The sequence below is a fragment of the Chiroxiphia lanceolata genome, chromosome 6 (genome assembly GCF_009829145.1).
Source record: "Chiroxiphia lanceolata isolate bChiLan1 chromosome 6, bChiLan1.pri, whole genome shotgun sequence".
NCBI lineage: Eukaryota > Metazoa > Chordata > Aves > Passeriformes > Pipridae > Chiroxiphia > Chiroxiphia lanceolata.
In genome coordinates, this window is record NC_045642.1 from 7,186,254 (window position 1) to 7,200,619 (window position 14,366).

Consider the following 14,366-nt stretch of genomic DNA (forward strand, 5'->3'; position numbering starts at 1 on the left):
TTTCTCCATAATGGGGCATTAGAACATGGGGAAATTGAGAGGGACAGGAAGGATTACAGTGAGAGAGAGGATTTAGGAAAGGCCAATTTTAATGCAGTTATCAAATGCTGACCTACTTGTGGAACAGGCAGGTGGAATCTCTGTTAACCATTTCATACTAAAGAACAATGTGAAAATGAGAGAACTCATTGAAAGACATGTCACTGAAAGAGCAGGTGTTATTCTCTTGAGACTTCTAAAGGTTTTGTTCTACCCAGAACCCCCTGAATCTGTCAGGTGCCCTTATTTCAAGTTTCCCTGATCAGTTTGAGTGCATCCAAATCAGCCCTGTAACCTCCTTTTCATGGAGATGGGCTGTGAGCTTTGTCTCCACGCCATTAGATATGCCAGGAAGTAAACTGGGAAACAGCTTGGAACTACAATGAAAAGCATCACACTTCCTCTACAGTCATTCCTCCTGGTTTGCACTCTGTTGAAGAACTGTGTCTCGGCAGAAATACAAAAGCAATTACTGCACACAAAGCCTGGCAGACGAGGTATGTTGAGTTTCTGAAGATTTTCGTTGAGTTTTATAATGAAAAGGAATGAAATCCTTACTGCTGTGCTGTCCACAGTATTCTCTCTGCAGAAATTCAAGTCAATGCCAGTAAGAGAAGGGAGAACTTGAAGTCTGTCGGCAGAAATACAGTGCTGGATCTCATGTCATATTACAGCAAGTGCATCTCAGCTCAGATCAGCAAAGCAAAAGCAAGGAACCTGGCAGAGAGGGATCTGGGATTTTCTTACTCAATACTTACCCAGAAGCAGCATCACAACCAACAAAATGACACCTCTGTAATCCATTAATTTCACTGCAGGCTGCACGGACGATTTAAAATGTATAAGTGGGAAAGAAAAGCCAAGGAATTCAAACCCACTGTTTTCTTAAACAGGATAAATAAGTTCCTTGCTATTAGAAACCTGATTGTCTTCAGTACCTGGATTGCTTGTTTACCTCTGTTTCAGGTAGCTCTTTACAGAGCTCTAAGATGTGTGTTACAGGTACAACCTTAAACACTGGACTAGCTAAAGTGTCCCCATCTAAGTTAGTAAAAGAAATATTTATTTTTTTCCCCCAAAACTAGCACTCTTTTAAAGACCAATCAATCACTGCTCTCTAAGACCATATCTATTTTTCTTCCTCGTGCTGAATGTGCAAGTGGTTTGTCACAGTCAGAGAATCATTCATTTTACAAAGTTGAGTCTTTCTTTTGTTGTGGTCACTCACTGGCCAGACTGCTATCACAAAACTAGATGCACTGTTCCTCAGTTCTAACTACACTGCATGGCTCAGCTTCCTACACATTCTCAACTCTTCAGGAAAAAAAATAGCTTCACTGCATGAATAGTCCACAGAAGCCAAATATTATGAGATTCTTTCTTTTCTTCCAGACTACCAGGTCATATAATTCTGGAACCATGGAAAAAGTAATTTTTCATACTTGTCACGGGCACCTTAACAAAATAAGGTTCTAAGATAAGAACTAGCACATGGCCAATTGCTCCAAATCCTCCACTTAACCCTTCCAGCCCTTCCCATATTCACCCTATTCTGAAGCCTTTGGTTATCTGAATTTCCATATGTAATCGCAGAATTCTAAGCTGATGGACTTAAGAGCAGAGGGGCAGCACCTAAGAAAAAGTGCAGCATACTCCTGTAATTAAAACTTTTTACAATAAAATGAGATTCAACTTTCCCTCTTCATTTTTGCTGGAAAAACATACTATGCTGTATTTTGCCTCTTAACACATCCTAATGACTCATGGCATTTAAAATTGAGTTAAATATTTTTCTTAACACAGCTGTATATGCTTTATTTCATAGTTTTGCCAAGATTTCTCATGTACTGTTCCAACTGTTGCAGTCTTCCTTTCATGTTTTTGATTTTTAGTTTCCATGGTTCCACCAAATAGAAGTCGCTGTATGATCTCTAAGCTGATGGCTGGAAGTATCTCCTTATTCCACCCCACAGCTCCCTAGAACTTTGGATGGACCTGAACACCCACCTTTTTGAGTATCTTTTCAAAAGCAGTCCATTAGAGTCTAGCCCCAGGTCTCCTCCTTGCTTTCCTGACACATTCCATCATTAAAACACCATCCAAGGTTCTCTTATATTCTTCCACTAATCCTGAATTATGTTAGCTCTCCCCTTATGAACACGAAAATCCCACAGCACCTGGACAGTTTAGGAATTAGCATGTCTTCCTGCCAGAGAGGAGCTGATGCACCTCAGCTTTTCATTCCCCCTTGAAGACTACATTTATTTTTGCATAGTGAAATAGAGATAATAATACATTGTTGGGATGCATCTCAGATGGACTGAACGTGAATTGGGAAACATGTTTAGTTGCACTCTTGAAATTCTGGCAAGCAGGATGGCAATGGATGGGGCTTCCCTCATTCTGCTGTTAAGTGACTCCATCCTATCCAGCTTTTGTTAATGATCTGGCTTCAGTCACTCACCTCTCTTACCAGTGCAACACATCTGGCACAAAGGCTTTCGTGCTGAAGAAAATGCAATTAGTGCAGAGCACTTCAGTACATCCCTTCACCAATGCAAACAAGCATGCTTTTACCATCATATCCTCTCCTCTCTACACTGGAAAACCTAGGAATCCTAAAGCTTTGCACTGAACTACTTATTCCTCCAGCAAAACAGGAGGTAGAGCTCATCTGTAAGGGAACAAGCACTTCTACGAAGGCTGACCTAAAACTGAGAAATTAACTGCCTCGGGAAAAGAAAAAAAAAAAAGAGATCATCTCAGATCTTCCCCACCATCTGCAGCTTGTTTTAAATTTAACATTAAAAAAGAACCCACATGTGGATTAAACACAAACAAAACCAAAACACCCCCAAACAAACACAAAGCGAAAATAAAAACAAAGCCTATCAAAACAAAAGGCCTGCATAGCATTTGAAGATTCCATTGGGGATCTTAAAAAATAAAACACCTCCAAACTGCTACTGAAGAGGTGCTAGAACATGGTCATAAGATAAAGAGTTTCTTGCCCTTTCACAGGGCTGCTTTGAGTGCTGTTTAAGGAGTCAGGCACAGCAGAGCTTGGAGCAGTAATTTTACTGTAGAAATAAAGATGGTAGAATGGAAACAACTCTGCATCAACATGTTATCCACACCAAGAACTGCTCACAGATTTCTCTTCACTCTGCTTTTCATACTTTGTCTTCCCAGGCTCTACTCAGAGCTTATGCTTCACTTGAATGAATCACCCAATTTACTGCATGTCAGCTGAAAAAAAACCCTCACATTGATAAAATGTTTTCCTCATTGATTTAAAAAAAATTACACAGTACCCATTAAACTGACACTGGATAGTGATGCTAGACAGGACTTGAGATGTTTCATGTTTTTCAAATGATTAGCATCAAAACCTCTCTATAAAAATAAAGCAGGGACATTTAGAGCAGTTAAGCTATCTCCGTTGTGTGTCTGCACGCCACCTTTATAAAAAAAAAAATCAGCAGAAGAGGTATTATAAACTAAATATAGTTTATCTGTTGATTCTTCAGCATTCACATTTCTACAGCCTCCAAATATTTAAGCTATCCCACAAGCCACATATCCAAAAACATCCTTAACCATCTCCATTTCCAGAATAACAAGAATATGTGGATCTGAACATTCTGATTACGTGGCTCATAGGGACCAAAGAGTCCATCTCCTGGGAAATGGTGGGAACTCTAAGGGTTAACTTGTGTGTTATCTCAAAACACATTTGTGGTTTTTTTGCAACAAAACACCAAACTGAATGACCATCAAGTAGTGGTTGCATGATCTGAGATTTGGAAAACCTAGACACATTCAATTGCTTTCTCTGATTAGGTCTGTACTTATTTGGCATTACCAGAGATATCTCAATCCCTAAATAATTAACCTACAACCAATATGTATGAAATTGCCTCACTAAGCTCACTACCCAGGACTGTTTGCTGTTAAATTAGTAGAATAAATAATTTACACCAAAAAAGTGTGCACAAGACAGTGCCAATAAACCTGGGGGAACTTGTTCATTATTTGCAAGAAAATTGGATGAAACACAATTCCCCAAGTACAAGCCATTCTGTGGAGTAAAAGGTGTATTAGTATTATTGCAGCATGTAGGGAACAAATGAAGTCTCATGACTGTTCTCTTCAGAGTATGCTCTGTTCATTAGCCTTTTCTACAGACCTATAAATACTTGTAGTATACTGTACATACGAGAAGATAGAAGGTTTGTGTACAAAGTACATTTCTTATAGGCAAAAAAAAAAAGCCCCAAAAATTTGTAGTTTTATCATCACTCATTACTGAGTGAGCAAGGACCTAAAAGAATAGCACTTAACACCGAAATGGTAGCTTTGTATCATTTGGAAAATCCACAAATCATTTTTTCTGGTGTTAGAAGTCGCTGTTGCTCACTTTAGGTCCTCAAGAAAATTGCTTTGCAAACTTGAGATTCACAGGATTTTTATCATTTTAAGATCGCTTCAGAATTGACTGTTGATGTGTTGCAAAAACTTATCCCTGCCTGGTTACTCCTACAGCCCTTTCTCCAGCACACAAGGAATCAGTGAGCATCTTTCCACTAATGTCCCTGGCAGCTGGAACAGGCCCTGCTGGCAAAGACAAACAACACTGACTCTTGTTAAAACTTCAAGAATAGTTTAAAAATAGTTATTCAAAAGGCACATTCAAAATTCCTAAGTAAAAAACTGACATTTAGAAATAAAGAAATAAAATTCACTGGGAACGGTTTGGCACAGAAACTGGTGCTGAGGCCAGAACAGAGTTCATGACTTTCAAGGGGGCTCATCTCCCATTAGGTTCCAGAAAACTACAAGCTCCTGTACTTAAATTATTTGTAGTGGTTGAAGGTATGGCTTTCCCTGCACAGCAAGGGAGAAGGAAGAGACTCCCTCTGTCCACTGTGGCTGGAGGTTTTGTTCAGAAGCACCGCTTCCCTGCCCTCCCTGGATTATACAGGGAAGAGATTCTGGGGCTGGAAACACCCTAACCAGAAGAACAGCCTCCAAGCACTGTCTGCTCCTCAAGCTGTGTTTTTCCTGTGGAGAGAAACAGTCCCCAAGTCTCAGCCTCTTTCTGCAGGCCAGGGACAGAGCCACAGACACATTTACCACGTCCAGGGAAGGTGCAGCAGAGTCCCTGGCTACATCCAGCTCCTTGTCTGAGTTTGAATCAAATGCCAGTCTCAGTCTGATTTGTGGTGGCTTGTTGTTTTTTTGTTATTTGATAGAAAGTATCCTGGGACATGTTTCTTGACCTCGCTCTGTATTCATGCTGAAAACACAACAATCTCTTCTATAAAAAACCAAACATTTCTCCCTAGATTATGAATCATGTAGTTGCATGACCTGTGTCCCAATGCTTCCTGCAATCTGTCTTATTTAATACTGAAAGAAATCATAGATATGAATGCCAGCTTGTCTGTCGTTTTAGAAAACAATACTGGGGATACCAATTTCACTCATTTCACTCACCTTTATCCCTAAAGAACAATGACAGAAAAAACACCCAGGTTAACCTGTAGAGTAAAAGGTGTCCCAGTGTCATTTTTGTGTGCAAGGATCAGATAAGCACTTGGTTTGTGCTGTCTGTGAAGACAGCTTTATCCAAATAAAGCATAGTGCATTTCATCTTTCTGTAATGGAAAAGACCTGTCACTCTTTGAATATCATCATATGGTCGGTGGCCGGCAGATAATGGACTGTTAAGTGTCAAGGTGACTGGCTTTGAATGTGCACAAAACTAAAAATTATAGACCTGTCATTCCATAGGCAGGCCACAATTAGCTGTCTATGCAACTTGAAATTTCCATTTTGCCAGTTGAATAATCAATTGGCTACAGTTTCTCAATATGGATGCATTTTTAGGCTCCTTGCACTTAGGATTTTATCTTTTTTGTAAGGTTTTTCAAATAACTGTGCAGCACACTTAGGCAGATGGGGTTAGGAGTGAACTGCACAGTTATCTCCTCCCCATACACATACATGAATACATTCACCAATATTTTACAGTCAACACTTTTTATGTTCATTCCCTCTAACTGTGCTATACCCTATATATACTGTTTCTGCCAGAGATGTGGTGATAAGAAGCACAAGCTACAAAAAATTCACAGCTTCAGACTTCACAGTTGTTTATTTCTATTAACAACATTATGTTCTTTTACTGTATTTTGCTATCAGTCCCCCCTGATATGAGTTAATAATGCAACGTGACTTAGAAATAAAATGTTTGCCATGGTCAACTTGAAAGAGGAGAAGTATTTTCTTTTGGGAGACTTTTTTTCTGTATCACTTACTAACAAAATTTTAAGGCGGTTTGGACAATGACATTTTATGCTGCTAAAACAGCAGAGATAAAAACAGTGATAAGAAGCAGAGCAACCAAAAAAATCGAGAATCCCAGGGCATATATTAATGTATGTACTGTAGCCCTTTTTGTTCTGGACAAGTAGCAAGCATTTGCTGTTTTACAGGCTGTCTGCATTTGAGAAAGAAATTGCTTAACATTGTGCCTGAACATGAGAATAGGCTAAATTCTGGGTTTATAAACAACACAACATCAGGAAAATTGCTGCCTCAATGGCTTTTTGACATGAAGTCCTTTCTAAAGATATGTTATTGCAAATGTTTTGGTTTCTGTTATTTTGTTTTGTTTTCTTTTCTTTTTCAGCTCAGCAAAAGCCACTTGGAATAACAGAAAGATATCTGGGATCATCACTGGACTTTGAATCAGGCTGCAGTATTCCATTTTTATAGCACTCCATATATTGATAAAGCCTTTGCATGCAGTCCTGGGAGGTGCAGTGATACTTTGGGTAGTCTAAAGAGGGCTGTGATCACCGAAGTCTATGACTGAGCCTGTAATTATATGGCATATGGGCTCAAGTGATGACTGCCTCGAGTGACAATGGCTTGAGGAGGCCCTGGGCTTCCCTCAGACCCACATTCATTTCCTTTCTCAGAGCACAATTTACTCTTCCCTCATTTGCCCTATTTAAGTGCTCCCCCATCCTTTTTTGATGATGACTTTTAACAGCAGTTATTTGAACAGTATAATTTACAGCAAGTCATGGAAATAGCTGTATGTACAAAGCTGAAGACGTGGCAAATTACAGCAAGAGAACAGGAACACGAGGCTGGGGGAAGCAGAGGGGAAAGTTCTTAAATTCACACTGTAGAAGTACACTGTTAGCCTGAATTTCCTCTCTGCTTTTTTCTCCTCTCTCCCTCTAGAAATAGAGGGTTAGGCCATTAGAGAATTCAATTGGTTCCAGATGGACCCTTAACCCAGTTCTTCTAATAAAAACATTTTCCTGTTAAACAACCTGTGTCACATGGAATAGATGAAATTCATCTTTAGTATACTGCCACTGAAGCCTGGAAAGACAAACCTAAAGTATGAGTATCTTTATCTCAAATATAAAAAAGTAATGCAACAATGATTTATCTCAGAATTAGGCAGTGATCATTAAAAAATAACGCTAGAAAAGACACAGAATACAAGCTTCTAGGAAAAGTTATAAAAAATTATAGCCGTCTTCTTTTTTTAAAGGCAGCATTCCATTTGTATGTTTTCTATTATAGTCTTCAGAAAAATAAAATATACACTTGACAGTATGACTCCTAAATCATCTATTTCAAGGCTACAAATTTGGTTTCATTTTACTTCTGTTTTTTAATATATAAATCAGAGACCCAGTTTTGATTGTATAGAAACCAATGACAAAAATCTTCAAGTTGTCACACCAGACCACGGTCAACCCTTTTTGCACACTGGAGCAAAAGCTTCACTGTTCTAGATTAACATTTAAGGTATCTGAATAAATAAAAATAGACTGGGATTTTGCATTTGGTAGCAGGTTGCTTAAGTAGCTCCCATCCTCCGTTCTCCCAGGCTTCTTTCTGCCCCACGTGCCAACCAGTGTTTTGGCTGGCACAGTCACTTGTGTTGCCATGTAGTCAGCATATATTTTATCTTTTACCAGCTGGATCTGTTCCTTGATCAAGTTCACTGTACTGCTGTGCAAACAGTTGTGGCAGCAAATGCAGGGGCTGGGAACAACCCGCCAGGAGGGGGGAATAGATGCCCGAGCTGCCTGAGCCATGACTGCTAGTGAATAAATGTTCTCAATACCACAGCCTGTGCAGGCTGTCTGCCTAGCCTAGGTTCCTTAGAGAGCTTCTATTTTGTTCCAGTTTCTTTCGAATATATTTTATTCACACATCACCTTTGCAAGAAGTGCCGCAATTCCCAATTTACAGCTGTGGAACCGAACTGCAGCAACGTTTTCAAAAATATCTTTCGGAGAGACTTAAATTCTGAGTGCCTACAATGCTTTCAGAACGAGCTTTTAATTGACCTAGATGCTTTTGAAATTATTACCTTAAAAAAAAGCAAGAAAGAAATGGTTTCTAGGCTAGCATCCTAACCAGCAAGCTGTCCTGGCACTCTTTGCTTTGTGCGTTTCCTTCCATTTTCCCACCAGAGATGACTGTGATATAATTTATTACGATCATGAAGCTGATTATGCATTCTGAAGTCAGCAGATTTACCTTAAAATAACACAGTGCCTCAGTGAAAACCATTACATGTTCACAGTGGAATCTGTCTGGGCAAATGAAAAAAAATAAAATGCTACTTGCCTCAGATTCCAGCCGCCCTCCCCCAACACCCACACACACTCTCACTCTGTTTTATCCAGTTACCAGTAGAAATAAGAAAAAATTGAGTGTTTTTGTCCATTCTGGAAATTAAAACTTTTACAGAGTCAGGGTTAGTGGATTTTCCCTTCATGTTTCTGTGGGGACCTGAGCTCAGAACAGTTCACTGTGTATTTGATCCTTTCAGTACTTTGCTTGGAGAAGAGGGAAGAGCTTTGGCACCACAGTTAGGAGCATTTGTGCAGTGTCTCAGGCTATAGAAGCAGTCTGCATGCTTTGCTGGATGCTAGCAGAGGTTTGAAAGAAAATTTGAAAAAAAATCACACATCCACCTTTTTCTTTCTAATGTCTTTCACCTCAGAGACTGCTGTGTTGCTACACCATCCACAGAAGGCTGAAATAACTCTCAACTAACCTGGCCTTTGGTTAGACCGGTCACACACACATCGTTATCTGCTGCCTTGTAGAAACACAACTTATTTACTGATTTTCACCGAACAGTGCTATCCTATTGAAGGTTATTAGCCTCCAGATAGGAGAGCCTTACATCTCAGTTATTCCTGCTTAGAGCATATGGAAACATCTTGGATGCTCAGTTATATGGCAGTTTAGGAAAGGGGTACAACGGGGTAACTGGCAAAATGAAGACAGGGCGTTTGCACAGAGGGGTAGATCATGGAATACAGAAGTGAACAAGCTCCCCCATACTCCTGTGCTTCTGCTTCTCTGAGTACCACTGCTCCTGCAGCACTGCTTGTGAGCTTTTTTTCCTGTTTGTCCTGGTAGGCCTTTCAAGCTGGAATGGGCAACACTGTGACAAGGCACTCACCAGGGTACCTGCTGCTCGTCTCAGTGGAAAGAACGGCGTCGGCACCCCCGCTGCGGCCGGAGGTGCTGGGAGGGAGAGGCACTGCCTGCAGCAGCGCTGGGCTGTGTGTACAGCTGTACAGAGAGTCGGAGAAGTTACCATGACATCAAATCACCCCCACCCTCCGCTTCGCTACCTGGCATTTGCATCTCCCTTCGAGGTGAAAATAGATAAAGCAAGAGTTACAGCGCTAAATAAGCTTGGACCTATCCCTGCTCCACGTGGAGTGTGGCCATTGGCTTTACTGGAGCAGGGACAAGCCCTTTACCTGCACCAAGACCGTATAACTTCGAACCAAAACAACCTGTTTTGTTCAAAACAAAGACTATCTGTTACAGACTCCTGGCTGCTCCACACACATTATGGTTGAGCCCCGGCCAGTTAAACTCTAAGAGCAGTAACGCCACCGAGTCATCCAGCTGGTAAATGAGGTGCAGGCAGAAGATTTTGCTTAATTGCTGTGAATGAAAAAATAATTTGCTTAAAACTACAACACTCTTTAAGTCCTGCTGCTATTTCACCTCAAAAGCATTAGGTCTCCAAAAGCCCACTGCCACAGGAATGCAGTTTGCTTTCTTAAAAAAATGAGGGTATGCTGAGGATATATGAGGATATAGTAATTGCACGTATCAAATTAATATTATGAAGAGGGGCAGTGCGATGCATACCAAGCAGCAACACTCTCCATCCACCTAACAAGACACTGGTGGGCTTCAGCACGGGAAATTCAGCCCGCTTACTTCCGAGGGAGAGCGCGGGAAGACCTCTTCTGAAATCGCCCAGGTAAGGCCTGGTCGGCCGGTGCCAAGTGGCCACCGGCCACCGCGAGGGCCTCGGGCCTGGGCATCCTCGGGGCCTTGTGGCAGCTCCGCAGCCCTGGCTCCCGGCTGCTCCACCACGCTCCGAGCACAGCCGGGGCCTTGCACGCTGACAGACTCCATTAGCACTGACGCCGCTCCCCGCTCTCCGGTGGCCGGTGACGGCTGCCCACGGCCACCGCCAAGGCCCAACGCCGCCAATCGCCGCCGGATCGGCAAGGTCACCGCGCCGGCCGCGCGCGGGATTGGCTCCGGCGCCACGGCGTGTTATTACTGTCTGATTTGATCGGAGGCAGGGGGTGGTCTCCAATCAAACAGAGAAAAGGTCCTGGAGAAGGTAATTAAATCCTGTCAGAGGCAATTATCGGTTCCAGGGCCATGACTCTGGCACTGAATGCAGATGATCTGAAGCTCTATTCTTGTAGAAATTCAAGAGGGCTTCTGGCACGGATCAGTCAGACATAAAGGAAACAGCAGGCTTTTTGCAAACAATGCCGTGCTGTATTTTGAAGCTCTTTGCACATCTTTTTTCCTCCCTGTTCTCAGAGTTTGGTTACCGCTGATCAAAAATATTTCCTTCTCCCCACATTCTCATTAATTTAACAGATAAGATTTACCTACGTATTATACACGTAATGACAAGATACATAAGAGAAATTTTGTTCTGAAACACTGCCCACTTAAAATGTCTTTCATCAAGACAAAACCGCTTTAGACAATAGAAGCATATCAAATTATTGATGTTTTACTGGAAAAAACAAAGGCATCAGAATTGGATTATGTATCCAGAAGGGCAATGGCTCATCTCTAAATCCTATGGATGCCAAAAGGGAATAAATAAATGACTACTTCCTACCCCAGTATAATGATGCCAACACAAGTGGATCAGAAGTGGCCTGACATGTTGAAAAAGGCAAGCATTTCACTGGTACAAACAGCACACTTGGTTCCACAAAGCCCAAAATATTATTTACTGTATATTCTTCTCATTTGACTCTGATGTGACAAATAGATCTAACAAAAAAACCCAATTTCTTATCAGAGATCAAAAAAACCAAAGCGAAATGAAAACCAAAAATCTCGCCGTTCTCCTTTAACAAAAGCGTTTTCCCGATTTTACACAAGACCTTTTTTCACTCAAGTCTGCATCAATTTATTATTTCAGAGCCAGATTACAAGCTCAGTTGTGACACCGTAAATCAGGATTGACATAATTAAAGTACGTGGAACTACTTTAGCTTTTACAGAGAGCAGAAGCGGGGCCCTGCCTGCCTCGGCTGTGCTGCAATCACTGCTGCATCCAGGCACAGGGAGAGGAAGGGGGAAAGAGCTGGGGGGTGTGAAAGGGCTTTTTAGGAATCACACCCTCAGACTCACTGCCGACCGTAGGTCTTCCTGAACAGGCTTCGCTCACTGGTAACACATTCTCTTCCAAATTATTTTTAATTATCTCAAAGTATCAGACATCCGACAAAAAAAGGAATGTTTACTAAACCCTTCCTTTCACTAGAGTTTTGATTTGCTGAACTGACTTTGTCTCATGGCTAGGCTTCGAACTGACTTTGTAAACTGCTGTTTAAATACAATCATTGCTGCTGATGAAACATTTCCCACAGTATTAAGGTAAGTTCTTCGTTATTTCTGCAAGGGCCCTGGGGTTTTTTTCTGGCCCATCCCCTGGATTTCCCTGTAGCCCCACAGAGGCCATGCACTTGCATGGCATCATTTCATTTCATGTGAATGCACACCTGGAGAGAGGGGATTATAGCTGCTGTTTCACATTTCCTCATGCAGATAAGGCATAGGGCTGGCTGAAAGAAATGAATTTAAGCTTTTCTTTAACATTTCAGTCACCTCCTAGTATAGGAAGAAGGGGTGTCTGTGTGTGTGGTGGGTTCTGTAATCACTAAGGAGGCAGCAGATTATTTCCCCTCATGAGCAAGCACAGCAGAGGGAAAGACCTTTTTCCCTCAGACCATGCCTGGAGGCAGATCCTTCTGTCAGCCTGGCCCACAGCTCACTTGGAGTCCTGCTCCTGCAAACCCGTGGAGTCTCATGAACATCTCCAGTAAGCCTACATTAAGAAAGCACAAGAAAGAAAATTACACAGAGAAGCATAAAGGGAGAGACTCTATCACAAGTGTAGTAGAACTAAAGCTCGAATTCCACGAGTCTTTATAAATCCATATGGGTGCTTTCAGTTGTAGAGAGGAGGGACACCACAAGTATAGCAGCAAAGGAACATTTAAGTCCCTGTAATTCGCTCAGTCTTGAATTTCAGCACAAGATTACTGAGAGAGGCATTTCGGCCGGTGACAACCACCACAGCAGAGTCTGGAATTCGAGGCATTTGTCAAGTAAGAGTTGAACGAAGCATGAACTTGGTTTACACGACTGTCAGCTCTCAGAGAATGACTACTTCAGTCACCACCAGCTTCCAGCAGCACCTGACTGGTGACACGTTGCCTACTGCCAACTAGTCAGGCCTCCCCCCCCACATAGTGATCATTAGTAAATTTTCCCTGTGAACCCATTTGGAAAAGGAAAATTTTACTATCACAGACTACCATCTGTGAAGGAACATAATGCTGATCCTAGTTTTCAAGTGTAATTTTTGAGCATAAAACAGCAAAAGAATCATCAAATTATATTTGCTTTGGCCATACAGTGCTATGTCTATCACCGCACAGACCTTCATCCACCTCACTTCAGATTCTCAGCCTTGTCAACATAAACATATGTGCATATTCCTGAACCATTTTATAAAGGCCTTAGAGAATTCAAAAGAAACTTAAAAATTTACTGATGTCTTATACAGAACTGAACAAGATTACTGAGAGAACAAGTTGTCTTGCAGAAGCTCATTTTCACCGTCATTATTGCATACTCTCGTATTCTCTGTAAAGGCACATCAAAACCAAAAGACTGAGGTGGTTCCCCCTTCTACAGCTGTCAAAGCTGACATCAGGATTCCATACATTTCCTCTGAAGTTGATACCATTCTAATTAATTTCTTGTGAAGCTGATATGATCCTGATTATGCAAATTCTTGGCTATTAGAAGATAAGCACGATGCCTTAAATTTGTACCTGTATTTTAAATCACGCTCATTCATCATTTGACTCTTTTTATATATAAATCTGTGTCTAAGCGACAGAGAATATATTTCTGTATGTTCCTTTATACTTGAACATTACATACTTATGAAGGTTATTGATTAGTAATTAGCAGAATGTCATTAGATATTGTCACACCAAAATACTTGATTGCTCATTCACAGACAGGGTGTGTGACTGGTTCTTGTTTGTATAAAAGGGAATCTTAGTCATCTAAGTAAACCCAATATTTTGTTTAGAATGAAAAAGATGGTTTCACTTACTAGTAAATTTGAGCAAGAACGATAATAAACCTTGACAAAAGCAGAATATCAAGTTAATTACAAAGAAATGCCTCTTAAGCTTTTTTTTTCTGCAGTATTTGTTTATGTGTCATTAATATTAATAGTCTTTAAAACTTAAAAACGGAAAGGTCAATAAAAGAGTTGATTCCACCAACCATAAAGGGTTAGATTCTTTTAGACAATTCACAATCATCACATTACATACGTAAATTTCAAGGAGCCAATATCCAATTTTCTGTGGTTTCTTTCTTCCCACACATGTCACACTTCAAATTCGTTTTGACAACTAAACAATGTTTCCTTTATTTCATTATAATTCCCTTATCTAGAGTCAAAGCTTCATGACAATTCCATACAAAGAAACATGAAAAGACTTTCTGGTAGATAGGTTCCTTATTTTAAAGATTTCTTACAAAGATACATCGACAAACAATCCAGCTGCATGGGTTTTTGCAGGCAGTATCTAACTCTACCATACAAATCCCACTATAGATACAATTCTCATGATAAATATTCAACCTTCTAAAAAAAACCCAAAAACACCCCAGATTAT